Here is a 13,654-nt window from a genome sequence, read left to right as displayed (position 1 = left end):
CTAAAATGTAAATGTTATGACTTCAGTTGTTCCAGTCTATTCTATTTATGTAATGACTTCAGTTGTTCTAGTCTCTGACTGAATGTGTTGTCATTCAAATTGTATTATTTAAGACAATGCGATACATATTTCATAAGGCCTTCTTTTGAGTGGCTAGTTTCACCCTAATACAGTGGCCTGAAACAACATATAGTTTACAGGCCACATCAGGCCTGTACGTCACATTATACTGGCTTGCAAAGTGATGTGTATCCCTCCATCTATCCCTCCATATATCCCTCCATCTCTATCCCTCCATCTCCATCCCTCCATCTCTATCCCTCCATCTCCATCCCTCCATCTCCATCCCTCCATCTCCACCCCTCCATCTCTCTCCTTCCATCTCTATCCCTCCATCTCTATCCCTCCATCTCTATCCCTCCATCTCCATCCCTCCATCTCTATCCCTCCATCTCCATCCCTCCATCTCTATCCCTCCATCTCTATCCCTCCATCTCCATCCCTCCATCTCTCCCTCCATATATCCCTCCATCTCCATCCCTCCATCTCTATCCCTCCATCTCCATCCCTCCATCTCTATCCCTCCATCTCATCCCTCCATCTCTATCCCTCCATCTCTATCCCTCCATCTCCATCCCTCCATCTCTATCCCTCCATCTCTCTCCTTCCATCTCTATCCCTCCATCTCTATCCCTCCATCTCTATCCCTCCATCTCCGTCCCTCCATCTCCGTCCCTCCATCTCTGTCCCTCCATCTCCATCCCTCCATCTCTCCCTCCATCTCTATCCCTCCATCTCTCCCTCCATCTCCATCCCTCCATCTCCATCCCTCCATATATCCCTCCATCTCTCCCTCCATATAACCCTCCATCTCCATCCCTCCATCTCTATCCCTCCATCTCTCCCTCCATCTCCATCCCTCCATCTATCCCTCCATATATCCCTCCATCTCTCCCTCCATATAACCCTCCATCTCCATCCCTCCATCTCCATCCCTCCATCTCTATCCCTCCATCTCTCCCTCCATCTCCATCCCTCCATCTCTCCCTCCATCTATCCCTCCATATATCCCTCCATCTCTCCCTCCATATAACCCTCCATCTCCATCCCTCCATCTCCATCCCTCCATCTCTATCCCTCCATCTCTCCCTCCATCTCCATCCCTCCATCTCTATCCCTCCATCTCCATCCCTCCATCTCTCCCTCCATCTCTATACCTCCATCTCTATCCCTCCATCTCCATCCCTCCATCTCTATCCCTCCATCTCTCCCTCCATATATCCCTCCATCTATCCCTCCATCTCTCTCCCTCCATATATCCCTCCATCTCTCCCTCCATCTCTATCCCTCCATCTCTCCCTCCATCTATCCCTCCATCTCTCCCTCCATCTATCCCTCCATCATTGGTTTGAATGGTGTCAGCAATATTTATCTTGTGTTCTTTTCAACTTTACAACATGAATTGGGGTATTTAGAGTACTATATATTTACTGTATAGGTAGTTATTTAGAGTACTATATATTTACTATATAGGTAGTTATTTAGAGTACTATATATTTACTATATAGGTAGGTATTTAGAGTACTATATATTTACTATATAAGTAGTTATTTAGAGTACTATATATTTACTATATAGGTAGTTATTTAGAGTACTATATATTGACTACTATATAGGTAGTTATTTAGAATACTATATATTGACTATATAGATAGTTATTTAGAGTACTATATATTTACTCTATAGGTAGTTATTTAGAGTACTATATATTGACTATATAGGTAGTTATTTAGAGTACTATATATTGACTATATATGTAGTTATTTAGAGTACTATATATTGACTATATAGGTAGTTATTTAGAGTACTATATATTTACTATATAGGTAGTTATTTAGAGTACTATATATTGACTATATAGGTAGTTATTTAGAGTACTATATATGTACTATATAGGTAGTTATTTAGAGTACTATATATTTACTATATAGGTAGTTATTTAGAGTACTATATATTTACCATATAGGTAGGTACTTAGAGTACTATATATGTAGTTATTTAGAGTACTATATATTTACTATATAGGTAGTTATTTAGAGTACTATATATTTACCATATAGGTAGTTATTTAGAGTACTATATATTTACTATATAGGTAGTTATTTAGAGTACTATATATTTACATTTACATTTTAGTCATTTAGCAGACGCTCTTATCCAGAGCGACTTACAGGAGCAATTAGGGTTAAGTGCCTTGCTCAAGGGCACATCGACAGATTTTTCACCTAGTCGGCTTGGGGATTAGAACCAGCGACCTTTCGGTTACTGGCACAACGCTCTTACCCACTAAGCCACCTGCCGCCCCACAGGTATTTACTATATAGGTAGTTATTTAGAGTACTATATATGTACTATATAGGTAGTTATTTAGAGTACTATATATGTACTATATAGGTAGTTATTTAGAGTACTATATATTTACTATATAGGTAGTTATTTAGAGTACTATATATTTACTATATAGGTAGAGAACATTGAACAGAACAAGGATGTGTCAATAACTACATTTTGACAAAAACGCAGATAGAACCTTATAGTCCCAAGCTTTAGCAATGTCTTTTCCTAAATACAGCAGTGCTGTATATCCCCTCCCAAAAGCACTCTGAAGGTGCGCCCCAAATGGCACCATATTCCCTATACTGTAGAGTGCACAACCTTTGACCTATGGGCCCTGGTATGTAGGGTACTATTTGGGACACATTCTGACTCTATACTCATCTGCAGGATTACTCCAAAATATGTTAGGCATACTGTACTGTCCATCCCCTCCTCCTCCTCCTCCTCTTCCTCCTCCTCCTCCTCCTCCTCCTCCTCCTCCTCCCCCTGCCCAAAGCACTCAGTCGGGTGTTTTTATTAAGGATGTCAGTCTTTTATTCAGATAACAGCTACTAGAGCTGGTAGGAGTGTCAGGTTTGGAGTAACCTAACATACAAGGCTGTTAATTTAAAGACACTATGGTTGGAGTAACCTGACATACAAGGCTGTTAATTTAAAGAGACTATGGTTGGAGTAATCTGACATACAAGGCTGTTAATTTAAAGAGACTATGGTTGGAGTAACCTGACATACAAGGCTGTTAATTTAAAGAGACTATGGTTGGAGTAACCTGACATACAAGGCTGTTAATTTAAAGACACTATGGTTGGAGTAACCTGACATACAAGGCTGTTAATTTAAAGACACTATGGTTGGAGTAACCTGACATACAAGGCTGTTAATTTAAAGAGACTATGGTTGGAGTAACCTGTCATACAAGGCTGTTAATTTAAAGACACTATGGTTGGAGTAACCTGTCATACAAGGCTGTTAATTTAAAGACACTATGGTTGGAGTAACCTGACATACAAGGTTGTTAATTTAAAGAGACTATGGTTGGAGTAACCTGACATACAAGGCTGTTAAATTGTCTCCGTACTGCTGTGCTGTTTGTTGCTACTTGGCTACCTGCCAAACTATTCACGTTTTACTTTTAATAAACGTTTAATCAATCTTTGTGTTCAACAAATTTACCAACTTTTTAGTTTTGTCCTCACTCATCTTTTTTCGTTAAACTTTTTCACCCCGGACGTTTATCCCGAGACAGAAGAGTCATTTTCCTGTGCGTTTTAGCTGCCAACTTTACGTTATTTTCCTTTTTTCCATCGCAACTTTTTTCCCTTATTCAACTTTTTCACTCCGGACGCTTTATCTGGACATGGTTCATCAACATCTTCAACAGCCGAAGCTAAGTAGTAACATTAACATGATGTCTTCTAATTGCAGTCGCTGTACTCATAATATACAGGAGAACGATCGCCTTACGGCGAAAATAGCTGTGCTACAAGCCCAGCTTCAGACGCAATCGTTAGGCAAGGGTAATCTCAGTGTAGGAAAGGAAGAAACAGCGTCTGTGCCACCAGTAAGTACAGACAGTAACGTTAGTATAAATCCCCCGCACAGTCCCCGCGGCCGGACAACTTTCTCATGGCTTCTGGAGGGAAATACTGTTGGAATACTCAACCGGTGTCGCTCATTCAGCCGACAGAAACCTTCAACCGGTTTTCCCCATTATGTAGCGAGTCGGAGTCTGAGTCTGAGTCTTCTCTAGTCTCTACTCCTCCCGTTACGGGGTCTGAGACGCCGAAGGCTCCACCATTAGCTCTGACAAATTGAAAACCCTAGTCATTGGCGACTCCATTACCCGCAGTATTAGACTTAAAACGAATCACCCAGCGATCATACACTGTTTACCAGGGGGCAGGGCTACCGACGTTAAGGCTAATCTAAAGATGGTGCTGGCTAAAGCTAAAACTGGCGAGTGTAGAGAGTATAGAGATATTGTTATCCACGTCGGCACCAACGATGTTAGGATGAAACAGTCAGAGGTCACCAAGTGCAACATAGCTTCAGCTTGTAAATCAGCTAGAAAGATGTGTCGGCATCGAGTAATTGTCTCTGGCCCCCTCCCAGTTAGGGGAAGTGACGAGCTCTACAGCAGAGTCTCAGCACTTAATCGCTGGTTGAAAACTGTTTTCTGCCCCTCCCAAAAGATAACATTTGTGGATAATTGGCCCTCTTTCTGGGACTCACCCACAAACAGGACCAAGCCTGACCTGCTGAGGAGTGACGGACTCCATCCTAGCTGGAGGGGTGCTCTCCTCTTATCTACCAACATAGATAGGGCTCTAACTCCTCTAGCCCCACAGTGAAATAGGGTGCAGGCCAGGCAGCAGGCTGTTAGCCAACCTGCCAGCTTAGTGGAGTCTGCCAATAGCACAGTCAGTGTAGTCAGCTCAGCCATACCCATTGAGACTGTGTCTGTGCCTCGACCTAGGTTGGGCAAAACTAAACATGGCGGTGTTCACCCTAGCAATCTTATTAGGATAAAGACCTCCTCCATTCCTGCCATTATTGAAAGAGATCGTGATACCTCACATCTCAAAATAGGGTTACTTAATGTTAGATCCCTCACTTCAAAGGCAGTCATAGTCAATTAACTAATCACTGATCATAATCTCGATGTGATTGGCCTGACTGAAACATGGCTTAAGCCTGATGAATTTGCTGTGTTAAATGAGGCCTCACCTCCTGGTTACACTAGTGACCATATTCCCCGTGCATCCCGCAAAGGCGGAGGTGTTGCTAACATTTACGATAGCAAATTTCAATTTACAAAAAAAAATGGCGTTTTCATCTTTTGAGCTTCTAGTCATGAAATCTATGCAGCCTACTCAATCACTTTTTATAGCTACTGTTTACAGGCCTCCTGGGCCATATACAGCGTTCCTCTCTGAGTTTCCTGAATTCCTATCAGACCTTGTAGTCATAGCAGATCATATTCTAATTTTTGGTGATTTTAATATTCACATGGAGAAGTCCACAGACCCACTCCAAAAGTCTTTCGGAGCCATTATCGACTCAGTGGGTTTTGTCCAACATGTCTCTGGACCTACTCACTGCCACAGTCATACTCTGGACCTAGTTTTGTCCCATGGAATAAATGTTGTAGATCTTAATGTTTTTCCACAAAATCCTGGACTATCGGACCACCATTTTATTACATTTGCAATCGCAACAAATAATCTGCTCAGACCCCAACCAAGGAGCATCAAAAGTCGTGCTATAAATTCTCAAACAACACAAAAATTCATTGATGCCCTTCCAGACTCCTTCTGCCTACCCAAGGACGTCAGAGGACAAAAATCAGTTAACCACTTAACTGAGGAACTCAATTTAACCTTGCGCAATACCCTAGATGCAGTTGCACCCCTAAAAACGAAAAACATTTGTCATAAGAAACTAGCTCCCTGGTATACAGAAAATACCCGAGCTTTGAAGCAAGCTTCCAGGAAATTGGAACGGAAATGGCGCCACACCAAACTGGAAGTCTTCCGACTAGCTTGGAAAGACAGTACCGTGCAGTACCGAAGAGCCCTCACTGCTGCTCGATCATCCTACTTTTCCAACTTAATTGAGGAAAATAAGAACAATCCAAAATTTCTTTTGATACTGTTGCAAAGCTAACTAAAAAGCAGCATTCCCCAAGAGAGGATGGCTTTCACTTCAGCAGTGATAAATTCATGAACTTCTTTGAGGAAAAGATCATGACCATTAGAAAGCAAATTACGGACTCCTCTTTGAATCTGCGTATTCCTCCAGGGCTTAGCTGTCCTGGATCTGCACAGCTCTGCGAGGGCCTGGGATCGGGAGAGACACTTAAGTGTTTTAGTACTATATCTCTTGACACAATGATGAAAATAATCATGGCCTCTAAACCTTCAAGCTGCATACTGGATCCTATTCCTACTAAACTGCTGAAGGAGCTGCTTCCTGTGCTTGGCCCTCCTATGTTGAACATAATAAACAGCTCTCTATCCACCGGATGTGTACCAAACTCACTAAAAGTGGCAGTGATAAAGCCTCTCTTGAAAAAGCCAAACCTTGACCCGGAAAATATAAAAAACTATCGGCCTATATCGAATCTTCCATTCCTCTCAAAAATTTTAGAAAAAGCTGTTGCGCAGCAACTCACTGCCTTTCTGAAGACAAACAATGTATACGAAATGCTTCAGTCTGGTTTTAGACCCCATCATAGCACTGAGACTGCACTTGTGAAGGTGGTAAATGACCTTTTAATGGCGTCAGACCGAGGCTCTGCATCTGTCCTCGTGCTACTAGACCTTAGTGCTGCCTTTGACACCATCGATCACCACATTCTTTTGGAGAGACTGGAAACCCAAATTGGTCTACACGGACAAGTTCTGGCCTGGTTTAGATCCTACCTGTCGGAAAGATATCAGTTTGTCTCTGTGAATGGTCTGTCCTCCGACAAATCAACTGTACATTTCGGTGTTCCTCAAGGTTCCGTTTTAGGACCACTATTGTTTTCACTATATATTTTACCTCTTGGGGATGTTATTCGAAAACATAATGTTAACTTTCACTGCTATGCGGATGACACACAGCTGTACATTTCAATGAAACATGGTGAAGCCCCAAAATTGCCCTCGCTAGAAGCCTGTGTTTCAGACATAAGGAAGTGGATGGCTGAAAACTTTTTACTTTTAAACTCGGACAAAACAGAGATGCTTGTTCTAGGTCCCAAGAAACAAAGAGATCTTCTGTTAAATCTGACAATTCATCTAGATGGTTGTAAAGTCGTCTCAAATAAAACTGTGAAGGACCTCGGTGTTACTCTTGACCCTGATCTCTCTTTTGACGAACATATCAAGACTGTTTCAAGGACAGCTTTTTTCCATCTACGTAACATTGCAAAAATCAGAAATTTTCTGTCCAAAAATGATGCAGAAAAATTAATCCATGCATTTGTTACTTCTAGGTTAGACTACTGCAATGCTCTATTTTCCGGCTACCCGGATAAAGCACTAAATAAACTTCAGTTAGTGCTAAATACGGCTGCTAGAATCCTGACTAGAACCAAGAAATTTGATCATATTACTCCAGTGCTAGCTTCCCTACACTGGCTTCCTGTTAAGGCAAGGGCTGATTTCAAGGTTTTACTGTTAACCTATAAAGCGTTACATGGGCTTGCTCCTACCTATCTTTCCGAGTTGGTCCTGCCGTACATACCAATACGTACGCTTACGGTCACAAGACGCATGGCCTCCTAATTGTCCCTAGAATTTCTAAGCAAACAGCGGGAGGCAGGGCTTTCTCCTATAGATCTCCATTTTTATGGAACAGTCTGCCTACCCATGTGAGAGACGCAGACTCGGTCTCAACCTTTAAGTCTTTACTGAAGACTTATCTCTTCAGTAGGTCATATGATTGAGTGTAGTCTGGCCCAGGAGTGTGAAGGTGAACGGAAAGGCTGGAGCAACGAACAGCCCTTGCTGTCTCTGCCGGGCCGGTTCCCCTCTCCACTGGGGTTCTCTGCCTCTAACCCTGTTGCAGGGGCTGAGTCACTGGCTTGCTGGTGCTCTTTCATGCCGTCCCTGGGAGGGGTGCGTCACTTGAGTGGGTTGAGTTACTGACGTGATCTTCCTGTCTGGGTTGGCGCCCCCCCTTGGTTTGTGCTGTGGTGGAGACCTCTGTGGGCTATACTCGGCCTTGTCTCAGGATTGTAAGTTGGTGGTTGGGGATATCCCTCTAGTGGTGCGGGGGCTGTGCTTTGGCGGAGTGGGTGGGGTTATATCCTTCCTGTTTGGCCCTGTCCGGGGTTTCTTCGGATGGGGCCACAGTGTCTCCGGACCGCTCCTGTCTCAGCCTCCAGTATTTATGCTGCAGTAGTTTATGTGTCGGGGGGCTGGGGTTAGTTGGTTATACCTGAGTACTTCTCCTGTCTTATCCAGTGTCCTGTGTGAATTTAAGTATGCTCTCTCTAATTCTCTCGTTCTCTCTTTCTCTCTGAGAACCTGAGCCCCTAGGACCATACGTCAGGACTACCGGGCATGATGACACCTTGCTGTCCCCAGTCCGCCTGGCCTTGCTGCTATTCCAGTTTCAACTGTTCTGCCTGCGGCTACGAAACCCCTACCTGTCCCAGACCTGCTGTTTTCAACTCTTTAATGATCGGCTATGAAAAGCCAACTGAGAGACCTGAGCCCTAGGACCATACGTCGGGACTACCGGCCGTGGTGACTCCTTGCTGTCCCCAGTCCGCCTGGCCTTGCTGCTATTCCAGTTTCAACTGTTCTGCCTGCGGTTATGGAACCCCTACCTGTCCCAGACCTGCTGTTTTAAACTCTTAATGATCGGCTAGAAAAGCCAACTGAGATTTATTCCTGATTATTATTTGACCATGCTTGTCACTTATGAACATTTTTGAACATCTTGGCATGGTTCTGTTATAATCTCCACCCGGCACAGCCAGAAGAGGACTGGCCACCCCTCATAGCCTGGTTCCTCTCTAGGTTTCTTCCTAGGCTTTCGCCTTTCTAGGGAGTTTTTCCTAGCCACCGTGCTTCTACACCTGCATTACTAGCTGTTTGGGGTTTTAGGCTGGGTTTCTGTACAGCACTTCGAGATATTAGCTGATGTAAGAAGGGCTATATAAAATAAAATTGATTGATTGATTGATTTAAAGACACTATGGTTGGAGTAACCTGACATACAAGGCTGTTAATTTAAAGACACTATGGTTGGAGTAACCTGACATACAAGGCTGTTAATTTAAAGACACTATGGTTGGAGTAACCTGACATACAAGGCTGTTAATTTAAAGAGACTATGGTTGGAGTAACCTGTCATACAAGGCTGTTAATTTAAAGACACTATGGTTGGAGTAACCTGTCATACAAGGCTGTTAATTTAAAGACACTATGGTTGGAGTAACCTGACATACAAGGTTGTTAATTTAAAGAGACTATGGTTGGAGTAACCTGACATACAAGGCTGTTGATTTAAAGACACTATGGTTGGAGTAACCTGACATACAAGGCTGTTAATTTAAAGACACTATGGTTGGAGTAACCTGACATACTAGGCTGTTAATTTAAAGAGACTATGGTTGGAGTAACCTGACATACAAGGCTGTTAATTTAAAGACACTATGGTTGGAGTAACCTGACATACAAGTCTGTTAATTTAAAGACACTATGGTTGGAGTAACCTGACATACAAGGCTGTTAATTTAAAGACACTATGGTTGGAGTAACCTGACATACAAGGCTGTTAATTTAAAGACACTATGGTTGGAGTAACCTGACATACAAGGCTGTTAATTTAAAGAGACTATGATTGGAGTAACCTGTCATACAAGGCTGTTAATTTAAAGACACTATGGTTGGAGTAACCTGTCATACAAGGCTGTTCATTTAAAGACACTATGGTTGGAGTAACCTGACATACAAGGCTGTTAATTTAAAGAGACTATGGTTGGAGTAACCTGACATACAAGGCTGTTAATTTAAAGACACTATGGTTGGAGTAACCTGACATACAAGGCTGTTAATTTAAAGACACTATGGTTGGAGTAACCTGTCATACAAGGCTGTTCATTTAAAGACACTATGGTTGGAGTAACCTGACATAAAAGGCTGTTAATTTAAAGACACTATGGTTGGAGTAACCTGACATACAAGGCTGTTAATTTAAAGACACTATGTTTGGAGTAACCTGACATACAAGGTTGTTAATTTACAGAGACTATGGTTGGAGGCATGGGTTTAGGTCAGAGACAGTAAATGGACTGATTGATTGAGTCTTCATGTTCCTGTATAGCACGGCTCCAATAAACGGGTCAACCATAGATGGCTGACCCAGTAGATGGCTGACCCAGTAGATGGCTGACCCAGTAGATGGCTGACCCAGTAGATGGCTGACCCAGTAGATGGCTGACCCAGTAGATGGCTGACCCAGTAGATGGCTGACCCAGTAGATGGCTGACCCAATAGATGGCTGACCCAGTAGATGGCTGACCCAGTAGATGGCTGACCCAGTAGATGGCTGACCCAGTAGATGGCTGACCCAATAGATGGCTGACCCAGTAGATGGCTGACCCACTAGATGGCTGACCCAATAGATGGCTGACCCAGTAGATGGCTGACCCAGTAGATGGCTGACCCACTAGATGGCTGACCCAGTAGATGGCTGACCCAGTAGATGGCTGACCCAGTAGATGGCTGACCCACTAGATGGCTGACCCAGTAGATGGCTGACCCAATAGATGGCTGACCCAGTAGATGGCTGACCCAGTAGATGGCTGACCCAGTAGATGGCTGACCCAGTAGATGGCTGACCCAGTAGATGGCTGACCCAGTAGATGGCTGACCCAGTAGATGGCTGACCCAGTAGCAACACAGGACCACCACCTCTAGAGTATGGATCTCTATTATTAAAGGGGACATAGTTGGATACCATGACATGTTAAGATAGACACTGGACTAATTCTTTATCTGGTAGCTCTTCTGTTTGATTCATATGTGTGCATCTTACCTATATCTGACAGAACCAGGCTGAGTATCACGAGGGAGCTGCTCTGTTGAGATGGCTGTTTGTCTTTGACTGTCTGCAACAACAAAAAATTGAAAAATAAAAAGTATTGTTTGGACAACAACTCCAAGCCTGTCAGACCTGGAACAACGGAAGTCATTACATAAATAGAATAGACTGGAACAACGGAAGTCATTACATAAATAGAATAGACTGGAACAACTGAAGTCATTACATAAATAGGATAGACTGGAACAACTGAAGTCATTACATAAATAGGATAGACTCAAAATAAGAGTGTGACGATGATCCAGTAATGGTTATGTAATGCAGGAGGTTGTAGGAGGTAGTATACATAGTGTGTGTGTGTGTGTGTGTGTGTGTGTAGGAGGTAGTACACTGAAAACAATTATGGTTCTTAAATGTTTCTCAGCTCTTAAGGTTTCTTAGATAGAGATGGAGGGATGGAGATGGAGGAATGGAGATGGAGGATAGAGATGGAGGGATACAGATGGAGGGATGGAGATGGAGGGATAGAGATGGAGGGATACAGATGGAGGGATGGAGATGGAGGATAGAGATGGAGGGATACAGATGGAGGGATGGAGATGGAGGATAGAGATGGAGGGATGGAGATGGAGGGATAGAGATGGAGGGATACAGATGGAGGGATGGAGATGGAGGGATGGAGATTGAGGGATAGAGATGGAGGGATAGAGATGGAGGGATGGAGATTGAGGGATGGAGATTGAGGGATAGAGATGGAGGGATAGAGATGGAGGGATAGAGATGGAGGGATGGAGATTGAGGGATGGAGATTGAGGGATAGAGATGGAGGGATAGAGATGGAGGGATAGAGATGGAGGTTAGGATATTATCTTCTCTATCTCTCTAGTTCTACTTCCTGTCTTCAGCCCCACCCTCACATTACTCATTCAGGGCATACACAAACAAACATGTTTACCTGCTTTGTTTAATATTAATAGTTAACAATTATATACTGTTCTACCAATGCTGTGTTTTTGTGAAGGGATGGTTTCTACTCCTGCTCCCTGCAGCTAGTCTAGGCGTGTGGTCAAGGACATGGGTTTTACTCGAGACAGGGGGTATCTGGAGCTGACAATTGATTTATGAATGGTTTGGTGATAAAACCTACAGCATGCGTTCCATAGAACGAGTTGGTGTTTGTGTAATGTAAGGTACCAGGGAGAGATGACTCGGGTATGGATCATGATGAGAGGAACCTTGTCTCAGGGGCCAAACTCTGGTTTCCATACAATGAGAACAGTCTTCACAGCAGATACTGTCTGCTGTGACTTATTCGTTTCTCATATATCAAGTCTTACCTTTTGACTCATTCCACACGTCTGCTGTTTGTCATGTAAGACTGAGAGGGTGTATCTTTGATATAAAATATCTTTGTGTTGTCTGTATGTCAGAGCTCTCGGCATTACACTTCAGAGTGTTGTGTCGACCAGCCTCAGTATTACAGAGCGCTCACTCCATTCACAGGTGTGGGTGGTGTGACCCTGCTGCGTTATTAATACGTTTTGAATAAAGTAATATCCTGATTGGTGATTGACCTTGTCTCTCCTCATTATTGATTAGAATTTCCCCGACAATACACACACACACACACACACACACACACACACACACACACACACACACACACACACACACACACACACACACACACACACACACACACACACACACACACACACACACACACACACACACCCCTACCCATAGAGAGCTGCACAAACTTCCATGAAATCCCTGTAATCCAGAACCAACAGACACACTGTCATAGAAGCATTCAGTGAGTTAATCTGAGATGGGATGGTAAGGTAGGGACAGCAACAGCAGAGAGAGAGACGACTTCAGCATGGAATAGTCCTATGATTGACTGCCAATCAGTGGGTTGTTAACATAGCTAGGGGGACAGGTGTGGCTAGGAGTTCTTTTAATACTGTCAGATTGCATCACCTACCTACTCTCCATCTCTTTCTTTTTCTCTCTCCATATCGCTCTGTCTCTTTCTCCATCTCTCTCTCATTCCATATCTCTCCCTCGCTCCATTATCTCACTCTCCACATCGTTCTGTCTCCTCCTCTCCATCTCTCTCTCCATATCTCTCTCAACATCCCTTTCTCCATCTCTCCTCCTTCACTGCAGCTTTGACAGAGGCATGTCTTCATGGTGAGTCAAAATAAAATGTGTTTTTAAACACACACACACTCCTCCTCCTACTCCCCCTCCTCCTGCTGACTCCTCCTCTCCTCCTGCTGACTCCTCCTGCTCACTTCTTCTCCTCCTCCTCCTCCTCCTGCTCTAGTCCACACACACTCCTCCTCCTCCTCCTCTTCCTCCTCCTCCTCCTCCTCCTCCTCCTCCTCCTGCTCTAGTCCACACACACTCCTCCTCCTCCTCCTCTTCCTCCTCCTCCTCCTCCTCCTCCTCCTCCTCCTCCTCCTCCTCCTCCTCTCCTCCTGCTCCTCCTCCTCCTCCTCCTCCTCCTCTCCTCCTCCTCCTCCTCTCCTCCTGCTCCCCCTCCTCCTGCTCCCCCTCCTCCTACTACTCCTTGCCCTCCTCCTGCTCACTCCTCCTCTTCCTCCTGCTCACTCCTCCTCATCCTCCTGCTCACTCCTCCTCCTGCTCACTCTTCCTGCCCCCCAATCCTCCTGCTCACTCCTCCTCCTCCTCCTGCTCACTCCTC

The sequence above is a fragment of the Coregonus clupeaformis genome, chromosome 27, assembly GCF_020615455.1.
Source record: "Coregonus clupeaformis isolate EN_2021a chromosome 27, ASM2061545v1, whole genome shotgun sequence".
NCBI classification, from domain to species: Eukaryota; Metazoa; Chordata; class Actinopteri; order Salmoniformes; family Salmonidae; genus Coregonus; species Coregonus clupeaformis.
Note: the sequence above shows the minus strand (reverse complement) of the source record.